Consider the following 17,756-nt stretch of genomic DNA (forward strand, 5'->3'; position numbering starts at 1 on the left):
AGTTGGTAACATCACTGACTTGGTGCACTCTAGTGCAGGAGGTCACGGGTTCATGCTCTGGTTGAGATAACTCCAGTGAGGCCTTGTAGGCAAGGCCCTTAATTCTACCTGCCTACCTCATCAATGAGAGACAGAAAAAGAAGAGTCAAACCAGCTCGGACGTCGCCCAGTTTAACAAGGTCTGTGTCAGGTGTTGAAGAACCAGGCCAACCTGATGAGATGTGGGCTACTGGAACAAGAACATAGGCATAAATGACTATAATATACAGAATAAATGTATACACTATAAACAATACGCAAAAAATATACATGCCACAGTCAGGGTACACAGAGTGCAGTGACATCATGGAAACTAGAGTATGTTCACATTTTAAGTGTAAGTTTTGCTAATGTAACTGATGTGTTGTTATTGCAAATAAATGTTCATGTCATATGTACCAAATAATAAAGGTTAAGGAAACCTTAATGTAAAGTATTATGAATATATTTTGTTAGTTTAATAACATTGAAGTCAGTTTCAGTAATACCAATTTTTATCTACCTAGCAAAAAGGGCACCGCTATAGCATTCATTGAAACATTTTTTCACAAATCCAGGTGCTATTTTTAACTCTACCAAAATTTCCTGACTGGCTTGTTTTCTTTTGTGAAGCACCTGGAATTTATGTTATGAAGACAATTATGTGCTAAGTGATTATAACAGGAAATGCTGTAGTATGTTGTTTGACGAGAAATGTCAGGCCAGCAGTGATGTAGCAGGTCCAATTCGTAGCACTGTGAGTCATAGACAGGCTGGATGTTTGAGAGAGGACAATAACACCGGTTGACTTGAACAGACAAAGACGGAGAGCTGAAAGCAAATACATTGAGATTTCAGTGTATGGTCATGGATCTGACCCTATATTTAAAAGGTAAAGTTATCTATATCGATAATTTTCCAGTTATCAGTGACAGTTATGCTACTTTTATTTAACAACTGTTACATTTTGATTGCTCAAAAAATAGTAGTGATTCAGTAATGTACAAATAAAGTATGTATTTTGCCAACAACTATACTGACACTGATCATCGCGCATTCTCATCAAATATTTTAATAATAGTGACTTTTCAAGCATAAAAAACTATTGTATTTTAAGGATCATCATACTGCTGTGTAAGCTACTCTAGATTAGCTTATATGTACTGATTAGATGATGTTAACTTAAACAAGGAAATGATAAGTAATATTAATGCACTTTTCATTTTGAGTTTATAAATCTCACAGTGCTTTATTATGCTGCCTGCAGTGACATGGTGGTTATTTTTGAACAAGATAGCTATATCGCATGCTATGATTGCATTGGTCTAATTAAACTAATTTCTCTGCCTTTCTCATTTTAAAATACCCAATTTAAAAAATAGAAACTATCTACACCTTATTAAATAAATCCACCATATCATCAGGTCATTCGTCATTCACATTCACAAGTTCACATTCATAGCTCAGCGTTAAGCATCTCTTAATCTTAAGTTTAAGCTTAACTTCTCCCGGTGCTTGTAATCGACCCCTTCATGATTCTCCCAACTCTGCAGTTGCTAAAACAGAAAAGTTAAAATTGCATCTGTGATTTAACTGAAGAAGTAATCACTGTATCACTCTTTTCCAAGTATGTGGTTGTGCACCTTTAAATGCCCATATAGTGGGTGGACATAATGCCACAGGAAGGCCCTGACCATGGCAGGTTATCTTCCAAAGCCCTATTTATGGTGGACATTTCTGTGGAGGAACCCTCAACAACAAATGATGTCTACAGCACACTTTTTTAAAAGGTAAATAGTGCGCACCGTTCTGTATATAGTACTGTACTGATGCTGCTCTGAAATATAATGTTGAACAAATGACTGACCATCTTCCTTTCTCCCTCCAACACCCCCAGGACTACCATCAACAGTGCATGTGGGGAAGGAGACTCTTGAGGGTTCTAATCCCCATCAGGTTGCCAGAGCTGTTACACACCTGGTCTGTCAAAGAACTACAACAGTGTCATCACTGACAGTGACAACGCCCTTTGACATCTGAAGTCATCAATCATGTGTCTGGCTACTAAGGACAGCACTTTCACTAAACCATATATCAAGTCAAGTTTATTTTTATAGTGCTTTTAACAATAGACATTGTCACAAAGCAGCCTGACAGAATTTGAATGACTTCAAACATGCACTAATTTATCGCTAATCTGCTAATATATACATGCAAACACAAATATATAGTCATGTACATTGATGAATAAGCATGGCATAAATCTTTCATTAAGCAATACTGGATAATTTATGAAAGGCTTGTATAAAACTTGTAAGATGACAAATGACTTGTAAGCTTTTATGTCATGACAGAATAATATTTACTTATATATTATACACACACACGGGGGTCAGTCAAAAAGTTCAAAGACAGATGTTATAATTTCAAAAGGAATTCAAAAGAATTCAAAAAAGGAATACAAAGAAGGAATTCTCCAATGGAAACATCACTTAAGGAAGTGTTTAGACTTAAATGGAGGATATGTAGAAAAATATCTTTGCTATTTTCATAAATAAAGTTTTTTTTTTCATTTGACTTAGAACTTTTTGACTTACCCTCATGTGTAAAGTAAGTAAGTACCGTGAGTTAATTTTATTTATATAGCACTTTTCACAGATAAAAATCACAAAGTGTTTCACAGATAAAACACAATAAAACATGGTGATTCACAGATAAAACGCAATAAAATAAAACACAAGACACTATAAAACATCAATTTAATTAATTAAAAGCTTTTCTGTATAAAACTGTCTTCAGCTGCTTTTTAAAAGAGTCAAAGGAGTCAGTACAGCGTAAGGAAAGTGGGAGAGAGTTCCACAGTCTTGGTGCCACTGCCTGAAACGCCCGATCCCCACGAGTTTTGAGCCGAGTACGTGGGGCAACCAACAACATCTGACCTGTCGACCTCAGAGCACGAGAAGAAGAATGGGGTTTCATCAGGTCAGCAATATATTGTGGAGCTTGACCATGTAAGGCCCTAAAAGTAAAGACTAAAATCTTAAAATGAATTCTAAAATTTACTGGCAACCAATGAAGAGAAGCCAAGACTAGAAGAATGTGAGATCCTCTATTGGTGCCAGTTAAAAGTGTTGCTGCAGTATTTTGCACGGTCTGAAGACGGTCCAAAGCTGATTTATTTAAACGAGTTAAAAGACTTTACAGTAATCTAAACAAGAAGAGATAAAAGTGTAGATAATCATCTCAAGTTCAGCTTTTGACACCAGCAGTCTGAGTTTTGAAATGTTCCTTTGGTGATAAAAACAGTTCCCAACTAGTTGTTTGGAATGAAGCTCAAATGACATTGAACTATCAAATAAGACACCCAAATTTCTAGCATTTGATTTATCAGAAGAGCCTAGAAAGCTAACATGTTTTCTGACGTCTGGGAGCATCTTGTCTGGAGCTATTATCAAAGTTTCAGTTTTCTCATTGTTTAACTGAAGACAGTTATCATTTAACCATTGCTTGATATCTGTCAGGCAATTGTGCAAACAAGACAATTTATAGAATTCAGAAGCTTTAAAAGAACAATATATCTGAATGTCATCGGCATAGAGATAAGAAATATTATCGTAACGTCTAATAACTTGGCCAAGAGGAAACATATGCAGCAAAAAGAGAATTGGACCAAGAACAGATAATAATAATAATAATAATAATAATAATAAGTTAAATTTATATAGCGCCTTTCAAAAAACGCAAGGACGCTTTACAATTATAGACAAGGAAAGAAAAAATTAAATAAATAAAAATATAATAAAAAATAAAAAGTAAAAAGTCCACCAAGTAGGGGTCAGGATGTAATTCCCGTGGTGTAGCAGCCACAGTCCCACCAAAAGGCGCACAAAAACAAGTCCCACATCTCCAGCACCGCCGCCGTGACGCCGTCAGCAACATCACTTGAACACCACGCCGTGGATCCACACAGCGAGCAGAGAAGCTCCGCCACGCAGAGCGCTGGTGTGTCCCAAACCGCCTGCACAGCCGCCACGATGCCACCGAGCAACATCGCTCGGAACATCACGCCAAGCGTTAAAGTGCAGAGCGCTGGACAACCACGATGTAAATTGAGCAACAGGCTCACTGCAGTCCATAGCTGGGAGCGCAGGCATCACCCACAGCGAACCAAGGCCTGGAGGGAACCGACGCCCCAAACTGGGTCCGGAGCTACACCACAACCGGCGGACAAAACACTCAAACAAACACCAAACTACACAAACACACAGGAAAGAAAAAAAATAGAAAAAGAAATAAAATAAGAGCTCCGGTGAGAAGCGGCAGCCAGAACGCGCACAACGTACTCTCAACCGGAAACGGAAACGAAAAAAAAAGAAAAAAAATGATCCCAGATCCCTGAGGTACCCCACAGAGCAGGTCAGCTGAATCAGACATTACCCCATTTACATAAACAGTAAAAGATCTCTCAGACAGGTAGGATGTGAACCATTTTAGACCAACAGCAGTAATCCCAAACAATTCCTGAAGCCTATTTATCATGATACTGTGATCGACAGTATCAGAGGCAGAGGAGAGATCCAGTAAAACCAGAACAGTATACTCTCCAGTGTCTGCTGCCATCAAAATGTCACTAGAGACTTTAAGTAAAGTAGTTTCTATGGAGTGCAATTTGCGAAAACCAGACTGGAAAGTATCCATCATATTGGTTTTCTCCAAAAAGTTGTTGTGTTGCTCAGGCACTATTTTCTCCAAAATCTTTGAGATAAAAAATTATTTGGATATTGGTCTGTAGCTATTTGGAAGAGATGGATCCAACTTAGGTTTCTTTAGTAGTGGCTCAACAACAGCTTTTTTAAAGAAGCTGGGAATTGAGCCAGCATGAAAAGAGAGATTTATCATTTCTACAATGCAGGGCCCGAGCAAACTTGTGGTTCTCCACCCGCAGCGGAAGGTCCTTAGTGGACAGCCAAACCCGCTGCCCAGGGCGGAAAGCGTGTGCAGGTCTTCTATGGCGGTTGGCCTGAGTCTGGTTGGTTCTGGAGGTCTGTATGAGGGTCTTCCTGACCTTGCTCCAGGTCTTGCAACACCGTCTCACATATTGGTTGACCGAGGGCACCCCTGCGTCCTCCTCCTGGTCCGGGAACAGAGGTGGCTGGAACCCGAATTGGCACTGGAATGGCGACAGCTTGGTGGCCAATGACTGCAGGGTGTTGTGGGCGTACTCTGCCCATGGCAGCCAGGTGCTCCACGATGTCGGGTTATCCATACCCAGGCCTCGCAGGGTGGTTTCCAGGTCCTGGTTGAGCCTCTCCGTCTGACCATTGGACTGTGGGTGAAACCCAGAGGAGAGGCTGGCAGTGGCTCCGATGACCTTGCAGAACCCGTGCCACACTCGGGAGGAGAACTGGGGCCCTCGGTCTGAGACGATGTCCTGTGGAAGACCAAAGACTCGGAAGACATGATTAAACATAAGTTTCGCTGTTTCAAGAGCAGAGGGGAGTTTGCACAGTGGTATGAAGCGGCAGGCCTTGGAGAATCTGTCAACTATGACCAAAATGACTGTGTTACCTTGTGACTCAGGGAGACCTGTGATGAAGTCGACTGCCACGTGGGACCAGGGATGCCGGGGAATGGTCAGAGGATGCAGGAGACCCTGGGGACGCTACGTGGGTTCTTGGTTCTGGTGCAAACCTCACAGGACAGGACAAATGACCTTACTTCCTTCTCCATGTTAGGCCACCAGAAGCGTCTTTTCAGGAAGTCCAGGGTCCGCCGAGCTCCCGGGTGGGCGGTGAGAGGGGAAGAGTGACCCCACTGGAGAACCTTGGCCCGGGCTTGATGTGGGACATACAAGAGGCCCGGTGGCCCCGTCCCAGGACCGGGGTCCTGGCGTTGAGCTCATCGGACAGCCTCCTCAATACCCCAGCGGACAGGGGCCACAATCCGGGACACAGGGATAATAGGCCCGACTTCATTCTCCCTGTTAGTGGCAGAGAACAGCCTGGACAGTGCGTCAGGTTTGGTGTTCTTGGAGCCGGGGCGGTACGAGAGGGTGAAGTCAAACCGACTGAAAAACAGGGCCCACCTAGCCTGTCAAGGGTTCAGTCTCTTGGCTTGCTGGAGGTACTCCAGGTTCTTGTGGTCTGTCCAAACCAGGAATGGATGTTGCGCTCCCTCCAGCCAGTGCCTCCACTCCTCAAGGGCCAGTTTGACTGCTAGCAGTTCTCGATCCCCCACATCGTACCGGGACTCCGCAGGACTCAGGCGGTTGGAGAAGTAAGCGCAGGGGTGCAGCTTTCCTTCCGAGAGCACCGCGCCGACACCACTGTCCAAGGCGTCCACCTCCACGATGAATGGTTGGGAGGTGTCCGGGAGGACCAGAATGGGTGCCGTGCAGAAGCGGTCCTTGAGGTCTTTGAACGCCTTTTCCACCTGAGGAGACCAGACATAAGATCCACCTGTCCCTTTGGTAAGGTCTGACATGGGTGCTGCTACAGAACTGACGTTCCTGATGAACTTGCAGTAGAAGTTAGCGAATCCTAAGAACCGCTGAACCTCCTTAACGGACTTGGGAGTAGGCCAGTCCCGGACGGCCAGGGTCTTGGCAGGGTCCATTTGGAGTTGGCCTGTCCGTACAATAAATCCCAGAAAGGAGACCTCGGGAACATGAAATTCGCATTTCTGGGCCTTGGCGAACAGATTGTTCTGTAGCAGCCTCTGGAGAACCTGGCGGACATGGTGGCGGTGCTCCTGCATGGTCTTGGAAAAGATAAGGATGTCGTCGAGGTAGACAAAAACGTACAGGTTAATCATGTCTCTTAAGACGTCGTTGATTAGGGCCTGAAAAACAGCTGGTGCGTTGGTGAGTCCGAAGGGCATCACCTGGTATTCGTAGTGCCCAGACGGGGTGTTAAAGGCAGTCTTCCACTCGTCTCCTTGTCGGATATGGATGAGGTGGTATGCGTTCCGTAGGTCCAACTTGGTGAAGACGGTGGCGCCTTGGAGCAGGTCGAAAGCAGTGGACATCAGCGGAAGGGGATATCAGTTGCGCACAGTGATCTTGTTCAGGCCCCTAAAATCAATACATGGTCAGAGCCCCCCATCCTTCTTGCCGACAAAGAAGAAGCCGGCACCAGCAGGTGAGGTGGAGGGTCGAATGAACCCAGAGACCAGGGCGTCTTTGAGGTATTCCTCCATGGCCTTGCGTTCTGGCTGAGAGAGGGAAAACAGTCTGCCACGAGGAGGGGTAGTCCCAGGGAGCAAGTCGATGGCACAGTCGTAGGCCCGGTGCGGAGGAAGAACGGCGGCCCTGCTCTTGCTGAATACCTCCTTGAGATCCCAGTACTCTGTAGGAACTTGAGATAACTCGGTGAGATCAGGGGGCTTGGCAGGAGACACAGGAGAGCTAGAGAGCAGACAAGAGGCATGGCATGCAGGGCCCCATTCCACAACCTGGTTTGTTACCCAGTCTATGCGAGGGTTGTGGCGAGTAAGCCAAGGAAGGCCTAGAATAACTGGGAACTCAGGTGAAGGAATCAGGTGCAGGGATATTTCTTCCTTGTGACCTTGAGACTGGAGGAAGACTGGAGAAGTAACTTGGGTGACTCTTCCATCACCTAACGCTTGGCCATCGAGGGCAGACACAGACAGTGGGACTTCAAGAGGTGCAGTCGGAATATTGATGCTTTGGGCGAAGTGAATATCCATAAAGTTCCCAGCCGCCCCTGAGTCTAACAAAGCTTGACAAGAGTGGACAGACTCACCCCAGGAGATGGAGACCGGGATGTAGATTCCTTGGCCAGGGAGTCCGGGAGAGAGGGTAGGCGCCGTCACAACCCTCCCTCGGCTGGACGGGGTGGTCCTTTTCCCAAGAGTTCGGGACATGATGCTTGGAAGTGACCAGGCTTGCCACAGTAGATGCAGCACTTGTCCCTCCTTCTGCGCTCCCTCTCAGATGTGGAGAGGTGAGTACGACCCACTTGCATGGGTTCTGGACAGTCACTGAAGGAGGTAGACGGTCTCCAGGTAGAGGTAGGGAGGCTGGGGGGGCTCAAGGCTTGGTGGCGTTCTCTCATCCTGTTGTCCAGAAGAATAGCATGTGAGATGAGGGTTTCGAGGTCACTTGGGCATCCAATAGAGGCCAGACCGTCCTTGATGGGGTCAGACAGACCATGGTGGAAGGCTGACACCAGGGCAGTCTCATTCCATCCACTTACTGCTGCGAGCGTCCGGAACGAGATGGCGTAATCTGCGACGCTTCCTCCTTGCCGGATGGACATGAGCTTTCGGGCTGCGTCGGTACTGATGTCCGCCTGATCGAAGACCCGAAGCATCTCTTCAGAAAACAGCTGGAAATCAAGGCACTCAGGTCCCTGTCTTTGCCAGATAGCAGTAGCCCAGGCTCGCGCCTTACCAGCTAATAAGGTGATCACAAAGGCAATCTTGCGGCGATCCGTAGTGTAGGTGGTAGGCTGAAGCTCAAAGGTGAGTTGACACTGGGTAAGGAACTCTCGGCACTCACTGTGCTTGCCGTCGTACCTCTGTGGTGCAGGAAGGCTGGGTTCACGAGGTGAAGAAGGCAGCATGGCAGGAGGCACAGGAGCAGGAGCGGGAGCTGGATCAGGAGATGCAGGCAGAGATGTTAGCTGTGAGAGGGTTTTCCCAATTTGCTGAAGCAGTTCCTCGTGGCGAGCAAGGGCCTCACGTTGGCTGGTGAGCGTACATCTATGAGCGTCCATGGTCACTCCGAAGTGTGTCAAAGCTGCCGTAATTCCCTGAAGGTTGGCTGGGTAGACAGTTGAAGCAGCCTCTGCTGAGTCGGTCATGACGGAGTCTTTCTGTTAGGGTTTTGCTGGGATTCAAACCTGGTTCGTTGGTGTGATAATCCAGCAAACCCCCACTAGGCCACCAGGGGGATGACTCAAATGCAGAGGCGTGAGGCGGAAGTAGAAAAAGTATCAAAAAAGTTTATTTACAATATATACAAAAAATATCCAAAAAGTAAAAATAGAAAAATACTCAGAATATATAAGGGAAAAATTAAAAAATCCAAAAGTACAAAACAAAAGCCAAAAAAACAGAAAAGAAAAGGAAAAAATACCAAAGCTCAGAAGATCCAAAAAACACAGTAACTACTAGGTCCAAAAGAAAAGCAAAATGCAAAATAAAGAACACGGTACAGAGGAAACTGGAGATAAACATAACAGCACAAAGACTCCGTGACAAGAGGACTGAACTCAGGGGGTATAAATACACAAACTAAATTGAACACAGGTGAAGATAATCAGGACTAAACAGGCAATTAACACAAACACAAAACACAGGAACAGTGGCGGCCTCTAGAGGCCAAAATAAACATGACACGAAAAGGAAATAACAGCGGCCTCTAGAGGCCAAAACAGTCCTAGTCCTAACAGGTTCTGCAGTCTCAATCTACTGCACTGTCTACCAGTAGCTGAGGTTTTGCTCCTCTGGTGTTCCTACCAATTACTTTCTGGGCCTCGCTCATGTATTGAGTCATGTGCCGACTCATCTTATCCACTGTGATGCCTGACAGGCACTTACATGTTCTGCAGAGACAGGTTATCAGGCAGTAGTTGGATGGGACTGCTCCCTTCTGTGGGTCCTTCAGGATCAGGACTGTCTGACCTACAGTTAGCCATTCCACGTGAGTCCCATCCATGAGCAGCTGGTTCATCTGTGTTGCCAAGTGCTCATGTAGCGAGGTTAGCTTATTTAGGCTAAGGTTAGTGCTGGTGCTGTCCAGTTCTTCATTTTTGAGACTCTTACTTGCACTGTAAAACAGGATAAGGTCACTGAGCGCAAAAATTTTATTGAAACCGATTACGTAAAAATTTTTGAGGTAAGTAACTTAAATTTTTTAAGGTAAGATTTCATAAAAATTACAATTAAGTGTAACTATAGTGTAATTTTTAAGAAATCTTGACTTAAAAAATTTAACTTACTTACCTCAAAAATTTTTACGTAATCAGTTTCAATAAAAGTTTTGAGCTCAGTGACCTTATTGGGTTTTACAGTGTGGATGTCTGCCACAGTGATGGATACTGGGTCTTGTTATTTGGCCCTAAGGTCTATTAGCCACTGAGCACTGTCATTATGTGATTTTTCCTTCTCCCATATCCCTTTTCAGTATTGTTCAGTCTCTAGCCTTGGTGGATCTGGAACCATGTTGTTATTTCCTTGCCACTGGGTGTTCACCTTTTAGACATAGATACAACTGGTTATACAGCTGGATATCTCAGTTGGTAACATCACTGACTTGGTGCACTCTAGTGCAGGAGGTCACGGGTTCATGCTCTGGTTGAGGTAACTCCAGTGAGGCCTTGTAGGCAAGGCCCTTAATTCTACCTGCCTACCTCATCAATGAGAGACAGAAAAAGAAGAGTCAAACCAGCTCGGACGTCGCCCAGTTTAACAAGGTCTGTGTCAGGTGTTGAAGATCCAGGGCAACCTGATGAGATGTGGGCTACTGGAACAAGAACATAGGCATAAATGACTATAATATACAGAATAAATGTATACGCCGGGCGGCACGGTGGTGTAGTGGTTAGCGCTGTCGCCTCACAGCAAGAAGGTCCTGGGTTCGAGCCCTGGGTCCGGCGAGGGCCTTTCTGTGTGGAGTTTGCATGTTCTCCCCGTGTCCGCGTGGGTTTCCTCCGGGTGCTCCGGTTTCCCCCACAGTCCAAAGACATGCAGGTTAGGTTAACTGGTGACTCTAAATTGACCTTAGGTGTGAATGTGAGTGTGAATGGTTGTCTGTGTCTATGTGTCAGCCCTGTGGTGACCTGGCGACTTGTCCAGGGTGTACCCCGCCTTACGCCCGTAGTCAGCTGGGATAGGCTCCAGCTTGCCTGCGACCCTGTAGAAGGATAAAGCGGCTAGAGATAATGAGATGAGATGAGATAAATGTATACTCTATCAACAATATAAACAGTACACAATACGCAAAAAATATACATGCCACGGTCAGGGTACACAGAGTGCAGTGACATCATGGAAACTAGAGTATGTTCACATTTTAAGTGTAAGTTTTGCTAATGTAACTGATGTGTTGTTATTGCAAATAAATGTTCATGTCATATGTACCAAATAATAAAGGTTAAGGAAACCTTAATGTAAAGTATTATGAATATATTTTGCTAGTTTAATAACATTGAAGTCAGTTTCAGTAATACCAATTTTTATTTACCTAGCAAAAAGGGCACCGCTATAGCATTCATTGAAACATTTTTTCACAAATCCAGGTTCTATTTTTAACTCTACCAAAATTTCCTGACTGGCTTGTTTTCTTTTGTGAAGCACCTGGAATTTATGTTATGAAGACAATTATGTGCTAAGTGATTATAACAGGAAATGCTGTAGTATGTTGTTTGACGAGAAATGTCAGGCCAGCAGTGATGTAGCAGGTCCAATTCGTAGCACTGTGAGTCATAGACAGGCTGGATGTTTGAGAGAGGACAATAACACAGGTTGACTTGAACAGACAAAGACGGAGAGCTGAAAGCAAATACATTGAGATTTCAGTGTATGGTCATGGATCTGACCCTATATTTAAAAGGTAAAGTTATCTATATCGATAATTTTCCAGTTATTAATGACAGTTATGCTACTTTTATTTAACAACTGTTACATTTTGATTGCTCAAAAAATAGTAGTGATTCAGTAATGTACAAATAAAGTATGTATTTTGCCAACAACTATACTGACACTGATCATCGCGCATTCTCATCATTAAATATTTTAATAATAGTGACTTTTCAAGCATAAAAAACTATTGTATTTTAAGTATCATCATACTGCTGTGTAAGCTACTCTAGATTAGCTTATATGTACTGATTAGATGATGTTAACTTAAACAAGGAAATGATAAGTAATATTAATGCACTTTTCATTTTGAGTTTATAAATCTCACAGTGCTTTATTATGCTGCCTGCAGTGACATGGTGGTTATTTTTGAACAAGATAGCTATATCGCATGCTATGATTGCATTGGTCTAATTAAACTAATTTCTCTGCCTTTCTCATTTTAAAATACCCAATTTTAAAAATAGAAACTATCTACACCTTATTAAATAAATCCACCATATCACTCAGGTCATTCGTCATTCACATTCACAAGTTCACATTCATAGCTCAGCGTTAAGCATCTCTTAATCTTAAGTTTAAGCTTAACCTCTCCCAGTGCTTGTAATCGACCCCTTCATGATTCTCCCAACTCTGCAGTTGCTAAAACAGAAAAGTTAAAATTGCATCTGTGATTTAACTGAAGAAGTAATCACTGTATCACTCTTTTCCAAGTATGTGGTTGTGCACCTTTAAATGCCCATATAGTGGGTGGACATAATGCCACAGGAAGGCCCTGACCATGGCAGGTTATCTTCCAAAGCCCTATTTATGGTGGACATTTCTGTGGAGGAACCCTCAACAACAAATGATGTCTACAGCACACTTTTTTAAAAGGTAAATAGTGTGCACCGTTCTGTATATAGTACTGTACTGATGCTGCTCTGAAATATAATGTTGAACAAATGACTGACCATCTTCCTTTCTCCCTCCAACACCCCCAGGACTACCATCAACAGTGCATGTGGGGAAGGAGACTCTTGAGGGTTCTAATCCCCATCAGGTTGCCAGAGCTGTTACACACCTGGTCTGTCAAAGAACTACAACAGTGTCATCACTGACAGTGACAACGCCCTTTGACATCTGAAGTCATCAATCATGTGTCTGGCTACTAAGGACAGCACTTTTACTAAACCATATATCAAGTCAAGTTTATTTTTATAGTGCTTTTAACAATAGACATTGTCACAAAGCAGCCTGACAGAATTTGAATGACTTTAAACATGCGCTAATTTTATCGCTAATCTGCTAATATATACATGCAAACACAAATATATAGTCATGTACATTGATGAATAAGCATGGCATAAATCTTTCATAAAGCAATACTGGATAATTTATGAAAGGCTTGTATAAAACTTGTAAGATGACAAATGACTTGTAAGCTTTTATGTCATGACAGAATAATATTTACTTATATATTATACACACACACGGGGGTCAGTCAAAAAGTTCAAAGACAGATGTTATAATTTCAAAAGGAATTCAAAAGAATTCAAAAAAGGAATACAAAGAAGGAATTCTCCAATGGAAACATCACTTAAGGAAGTGTTTAGACTTAAATGGAGGATATGTAGAAAAATATCTTTGTTATTTTCATAAATAAAGTTTTTTTTTTTCATTTGACTTAGAACTTTTTGACTTACCCTCATGTGTAAAGTAAGTAAGTAGCCTACCGTAAGTTAATTTTATTTATATAGCACTTTTCACAGATAAAAATCACAAAGTGTTTCACAGATAAAACACAATAAAACACGGTGATTCACAGATAAAACACAATAAAATAAAACACAAGACACTATAAAACATCAATTTAATTAATTAAAAGCTTTTCTGTATAAAACTGTCTTCAGCTGCTTTTTAAAAGAGTCAAAGGAGTCAGTACAGCGTAAGGAAAGTGGGAGAGAGTTCCACAGTCTTGGTGCCACTGCCTGAAACGTCCGATCCCCACGAGTTTTGAGCCGAGTACGTGGGGCAACCAACAACATCTGACCTGTCGACCTCAGAGCACGAGAAGAAGAATGGGGTTTCATCAGGTCAGCAATATATTGTGGAGCTTGACCATGTAAGGCCCTAAAAGTAAAGACTAAAATCTTAAAATGAATTCTAAAATTTACTGGCAACCAATGAAGAGAAGCCAAGACTAGAAGAATGTGAGATCCTCTATTGGTGCCAGTTAAAAGTGTTGCTGCAGTATTTTTCACGGTCTGAAGACGGTCCAAAGCTGATTTATTTAAACGAGTTAAAAGACTTTACAGTAATCTAAACAAGAAGAGATAAAAGCGTGGATAATCATCTCAAGTTCAGCTTTTGACACCAGCAGTCTGAGTTTTGAAATATTCCTTTGGTGATAAAAACAGTTCCCAACTAGTTGTTTGGAATGAAGCTCAAATGACATTGAACTATCAAATAAGACACCCAAATTTCTAGCATTTGATTTATCAGAAGAGCCTAGAAAGCTAACGTGTTTTCTGACGTCTGGGAGCACCTTGTCTGGAGCTATTATCAAAGTTTCAGTTTTCTCATTGTTTAACTGAAGACAGTTGTCATTTAACCATTGCTTGATATCTGTCAGGCAATTTTGTAAACAAGACAATTTATAGAATTCAGAAGCTTTAAAAGAACAATATATCTGAATGTCATCGGCATAGAGATAAGAAATATTATCGTAACGTCTAATAACTTGGCCAAGAGGAAACATATGCAGCAAAAAGAGAATTGGACCAAGAACAGATAATAATAATAATAATAATAATAATAATAATAATAATAATAATAAGTTAAATTTATATAGCGCCTTTCAAAAAACGCAAGGACGCTTTACAATTATAGACAAGGAAAGAAAAAATTAAATAAATAAAAATATAATAAAAAATTAAAAGTAAAAAGTCCACCAAGTAGGGGTCAGGATGTAATTCCCGTGGTGTAGCAGCCACAGTCCCACCAAAAGGCGCACAAAAACACGTCCCACATCTCCAGCACCGCCGCCGTGACGCCGTCAGCAACATCACTCGAACACCACGCCATGGATCCACACAGCGAGCAGAGAAGCTCCGCCACGCAGAGCACTGGTGTGTCCCAAACCGCCTGCACAGCCGCCACGATGCCACCGAGCAACATCGCTCGGAACATCATGCCAAGCGTTAAAGCGCAGAGCGCTGGACAACCACGATGTAAATTGAGCAACAGGCTCACTGCAGTCCATAGCTGGGAGCGCAGGCATCACCCACAGCGAACCAAGGCCTGGAGGGAACCGACGCCCCAAACTGGGTCCGGAGCTACACCACAACCGGTGGACAAAACACTCAAACAAACACCAAACTACACAAACACACAGGAAAGAAAAAAAAATGGAAAAAGAAATAAAATAAGAGCTCCGGTGAGAAGCGGCAGCCAGAACGCGCACAACGTACTCTCAACCGGAAACGGAAACGAAAAAAAAAGAAAAAAAAATGATCCCAGATCCCTGAGGTACCCCACAGAGCAGGTCAGCTGAATCAGACATTACCCCATTTACATAAACAGTAAAAGATCTCTCAGACAGGTAGGATGTGAACCATTTTAGACCAACAGCAGTAATCCCAAACAATTCCTGAAGCCTGTTTATCATGATACTGTGATCGACAGTATCAGAGGCAGAGGAGAGATCCAGTAAAACCAGAACAGTATACTCTCCAGAATCTGCTGCCATCAAAATGTCACTAGAGACTTTAAGTAAAGTAGTTCCTGTGGAGTGCAATTTGCGAAAACCAGACTGGAAAGTATCCATCATATTGGTTTTCTCCAAAAAGTTGTTGTGTTGCTCAGGCACTATTTTCTCCAAAATCTTTGAGATAAAAAATTATTTGGATATTGGTCTGTAGCTATTTGGAAGAGATGGATCCAACTTAGGTTTCTTTAGTAGTGGCTCAACAACAGCTTTTTTAAAGAAGCTGGGAATTGAGCCAGCATGAAAAGAGAGATTTATCATTTCTACAATGCAGGGCCCGATAGATTTAAAAACACTATTAAAAAAGGGAGTAGGGAGGACATCAAGAGAACTTGAAGTCAGTTTCATATGACCAAGTAAAGCTGTGATGTCCTGTAAGGTAACAGAAGCAAAGGAGGACCAAGTAACAGATGGAAGCAAATTGCAAACATACTGTAATCTTGAGGAAGTGATGGAGGAATACCTGACCTGATGACAGCAACTTTACTTACAAAAAAAATGTAAAAACTCATTGCACTCAGACTTTGTGCACACTGGTGCATAAGGAATATCAGTAGAGACGATATTCCTGATTGTGTCAAACAAAATTTTTGGATTTTTCTTTTTTGATGCTATAAGATTAGCAAAGTATTCAGTTCTGGCATTTTTCAACCTGTCATTTAAAGAAGACATTGATTCTTTCAGATGAAGCCTATTAACCTCTAGTTTGGAAGTTTTCCATAAGTGTTCCAACTTCCGACAAGACCTCCTTAAATCACAGACCCTTTCATTCATCCAGGGACAATAAGTTGAGCGGTGGACAATGTTTTGTTTGAAAGGTGCCACTGTATCTAAAATAGATGTGCATTGGTTGTTAAAAGATAAAACAAAAACATCAATATCACTATGAGCCACGTTGGCATCAAACAAGAGTGAGAACCTTTCAGCAGCAGCCTGGTTTATGATTCGCCTTTGTCTTAGTGGTTTGGGAGGCAAATGATCCAGGTAAAATGAGAGATTAAAATAAATACAACTGTGGTCACTCACATGAACATCCTCCACAAGTATGCCATCTATGTTTAAACCCAAGGAAAAAACCAGATCCAATGTATGACCCTTTATATGTGTGGGGCCGGAGACATGTTGCTTAAAGTTAAAAGACTCTGTAATAGTGATGAGTTCTGCAGCCATATTACAGGACACATCGCCGATATGAAGATTGAAATCTCCTAATATTAAAACATTCTCCATTTTGATAATAGATGCTAAAAAATCTATAAAGTCAGTTAAAAAGACTCCTGCAAGACCAGGAGGTCGATAAATCAAAATACAATAAAAAGATTTTGGGTGACCAACCTTTATCATTTTTAACTCAAATGAAGAAAAGGAGTCCGAGTTCATCGGCCTGCATGTAAACCTGTCCTGAAATACAGCAGCCAGCCCTCCACCACGTCCAAAAAGACGTGGAGATCCAGTGACGGAGCAACCAGATGGGCAGATTTCCTTCAGACGAATAAACTCCATTTGTTACTGCCATGTCTCAGTCAGAAATATAAAGTCCAAAGATTCCTTCGTAAAAAGACCGTTCAGAATGAACGACTTGTTCCCAATAGAGCGGGCGTTGAGCAGGGCGATCTGGATGGGTGAAGGTCTCTCAGCTGACTGTAGCGGCACTTGAACCACACACCTGGACACATCCCCACATGTGCTGCACTGGGCGGTGACTCCCAAGCCAGTTGAAACCACCATAGATGACAGGACATTGCCACCGCCAGGAAGGAGGATGGGTCGCACACACGAGCCAAGCATTCCACTGTCAGACCAAGGGGCCCAGGCTGTAGCAGGCAGGGGCGTGTGCCCGTCAGATGACAGGAGAGGAACTAACCAAAGATGCCTTGAATCTCCCCACAACCATGAAACTAGCCTCCGGTACCATCTCAACTTCACAAGGACGCTGGCCCTGGTTCCCCATTTTCACTGCTTGTGTTTGAGAGCCCCACGAGTTGTATAAAATGGCAAGCGCTCAGGTGAGAAACACACAAACAGAGGAGGGAAAGTTTTTGCGTACCTGTCCCAGCTGTCACAGTATCTTTCCATTGTATCTTTTATGTTTAGCAGTGTGCCTCGATCGTAAAAACAAGCAGCAGAAACAAAGTTATTGCAGAAAAGAGTAAAAATTACATTACAACCGACAATGTCTAGTAGTATGAAACTACACCAACCAGCTGAAGCAGTGGCAATGCCTTACACAGGCGCCATCTTGATTGTGTGTGTATATATATGACATTTTTAAATTACAGGAATAAATTACTCTCAAATACTCAACCCATTCTACTGAGGCCTCTTCACTATTTTGTGTAATACAAAGCAATATGCACAATATGGAAGTAATAAAATTGTATGTTTC

The 17,756-nt window shown here is 42.7% G+C and overlaps 2 long non-coding RNA genes across 2 annotated transcripts; both read left to right on the forward strand.

Moving 5' to 3' along the window:
- Positions 1-764: 764 nt before the first annotated feature.
- On the forward strand, positions 765-2,765 carry LOC132885504 (uncharacterized). The gene is made up of 3 exons (XR_009654599.1): positions 765-910; positions 1,647-1,808; positions 1,916-2,765. It is a non-coding gene; the product is annotated as an uncharacterized LOC132885504 (long non-coding RNA).
- An 8,668-nt stretch (positions 2,766-11,433) lies between these two features.
- Positions 11,434-13,462, forward strand: LOC132885505 (uncharacterized). Its single transcript, XR_009654600.1, has 3 exons — positions 11,434-11,596; positions 12,337-12,498; positions 12,606-13,462. It is a non-coding gene; the product is annotated as an uncharacterized LOC132885505 (long non-coding RNA).
- Positions 13,463-17,756: the final 4,294 nt, after the last annotated feature.

Source organism: Neoarius graeffei, chromosome 4 (genome assembly GCF_027579695.1).
Source record: "Neoarius graeffei isolate fNeoGra1 chromosome 4, fNeoGra1.pri, whole genome shotgun sequence".
In the NCBI taxonomy this organism is placed as follows: Eukaryota; Metazoa; Chordata; class Actinopteri; order Siluriformes; family Ariidae; genus Neoarius; species Neoarius graeffei.